Source organism: Berghia stephanieae, chromosome 11 (genome assembly GCF_034508935.2).
Source record: "Berghia stephanieae isolate SIO BIC M18660-M18661 chromosome 11, UCSD_Bste_1.3, whole genome shotgun sequence".
Classification (NCBI taxonomy): Eukaryota; Metazoa; Mollusca; class Gastropoda; order Nudibranchia; family Aeolidiidae; genus Berghia; species Berghia stephanieae.
In genome coordinates this window covers 918,708-921,207 of record NC_088370.1, presented here as the reverse complement: position 1 = coordinate 921,207, position 2,500 = coordinate 918,708, and the positions used below count along the sequence as shown (strand labels likewise).

At 34.9% G+C, this 2,500-nt stretch overlaps 1 protein-coding gene across 7 annotated transcripts in view; it reads right to left on the bottom strand.

Moving 5' to 3' along the window:
- The window catches only part of LOC144956546 (oxysterol-binding protein-related protein 2-like), a 60,043-nt gene that overhangs the window by 57,483 nt on the left and 60 nt on the right, over positions 1-2,500 (bottom strand). The window contains exons 1-2 of one of the 7 annotated variants that reach the window (XM_078887111.1): positions 2,333-2,457; positions 1,294-1,596 (exon numbers count right to left, since the gene is read on the bottom strand). The gene's annotated coding sequence lies outside the window, so the exon portion shown is untranslated. The other 6 variants (XM_078887107.1, XM_078887109.1, XM_078887108.1 and 3 more) reach the window with 6 other exon arrangements.

Genomic DNA, 2,500 nt, shown 5'->3' with positions numbered 1-2,500 from the left:
GGGGGAGGGGGGGGGGTCAAATATCAACCAATTTATGAAGTAGGCAAATGAAATGCATGTCACAAGTTTGCTGGTCAAAATTATTGTTTAGAATAATAATACGTGTTGTGTCAACGAGCGGGAGTGCTAGCCTATCGATTTCCGGGTCCCCACGCTAATGAACACACGCACACGCACACACACACAAACCACACACAGACACACATACACACACACAAACCACACACACAAACCACACACACACATACACACACACAAACCACGCACACAAACCACACACAAAAACCACACACACGCGCACACACACTTATATAACTGAATGTATATATTTGAGTCACCACGGCATTTGGCAGCCAATCTCTCTCACTGGCAGATTTTTATTAAAAATCAATGAAGCATGACGGATCGATAGATCAACGGCTGATCAAATGTCCTGACCCCTTTTACCAGGTCAGACGAACGGGACTGTCCTAAATATTTAAAACAACAACAACAACAACAACAAAAACACTCGAGTTTTTAACAACAACAAACAACAACTACTACAATAATAATAATAATAATAATAATAATAATAATAATAATAATAATAATAATAATAATAATGATAATAATAATAATGATAATAATAATAATAATAATAATAATAATAATAATAATAATAATAATAATAATAATAATAATAATAATAATAATAATTATAATAATAATAATAATAATAATAATAATAATAAAAATAATAATAATAATAATAATAATAATAATAATAATAATAATAATGATAATATATCCTTTATTCATCAAAAAAATGGAAATTCGTTTACAGACGTGGCATGCATAAAAATGTATAGATTTAAAGTTGAAAATTTATGGCGACAATGTATATATTTAAATGTTACAAAGTGAAATATGTTGTCCCTATGACGCCAATTTGAATGTATATGTATATAGCGCAATATCCACTAAACGCGCCAACAGCAACACTTAACATGTTGGACGAGACATAACGCCTGTTACATTTTTTTCCAGATACGGACAACGCTGTTAACGACCAGACACTCATTTTTACACCTGAGTACGGTGAGAGAATGTGAGTGAAGAGACTTTTCCAACGCGCCGCTCGGGACTTGAATCCAGAACTTTCGAAGGCGCCGTAAAACCATTAAAAACAACAAAAACAAAAACAAAACAAAATTGTAGGACTGCCCTACTTGAACATTATAAAAAGCAAGAATACTGGGGATGTAGGAGCTTTCGGAAGGCCTCCCAACTGCTTGGCGTGTAGGTACTTACGGTAATATGTCATAATTCAACAGTATCCATAGTATAATAATCCAGAGTATGAAATGATCGCCGTACCGTATCCAGAGTTATCCACGAGTACGCGAGTCTAATCTTTTGCACTATCTACACTCACACTCACACCCAGAATCAGCCGATAACAGTTTTCACGGCACTTCTGACAATAGATGTGGTCGAGGTTCTAAGCAGATTAAAATAATAAATAATGTGACTAGATAGATAGATTGTACAGCACAGCACGCTCCACTACAAACTGTCTTAACACATGAGCTTAACGTGTACACTGAACTCACACTACAAGACCAAGAAACAGCTGATGTTAATAATAAAATTATTACTACGAAAACTTGATACAATAAAGAACGTGACTAAATTTACTAATTGTGTGACTAATCGTACGCGTGGCTAAGAAACTCACAACACTGCCATCCAGAAATATAACGGACTAACTAAAAAAAAAAAAAAAACAATGTGTAACCTTGAACCTTTTTATAGTCTGGTTAATACAGTTAAGTGAGAATTACTCATAAACATGGATGGCACCAAAAAAATATAAATAAATAAAACAAAATTAAAAATAATTTTACAAAGAGCTGAGTGACGTCAACTTCGTTCTATCTATAGCAAACTATATTAGAAGTAAATAACCTCACAAAAATGAGCTTAACCCTAGCACTGCACTGCACTCACACATACATCACCCCAACCCCCACACAACACAAGGCTGGGAAACAGCTGACTGGGGTTTTAACGGTATTATTATTATTATCCTATAGGTTACTAAGACCAAGATGCCATACTTATACTACAATAAAGTCTGTGGCTACATTTACATTGATAGTTACACCAAGTTTGGCCACAACTAACACTAACACTAATAACTAACTGTCCTCAGAGTTCAAAAAGAACAGCCGGAACAGAGAAATAATTTCACACCACCGACCGACCGACCATCAATTTCGTAACATACAACGGTAACTGGTAACTGGTAACACATCACACTTACACGGTAACACATAAGTACACGAACCAGAGAATGGTGCACTAAGACAGTCACATCCACACATGTAATTGCTAGCACAAAGAAGAAACTCCACAATTCACATAGAGTTGAAGAAGAAGAACACACACACAAACACACACACACACACACACATACACACATACATACATACATAATAAATAAGTTACTGTACAA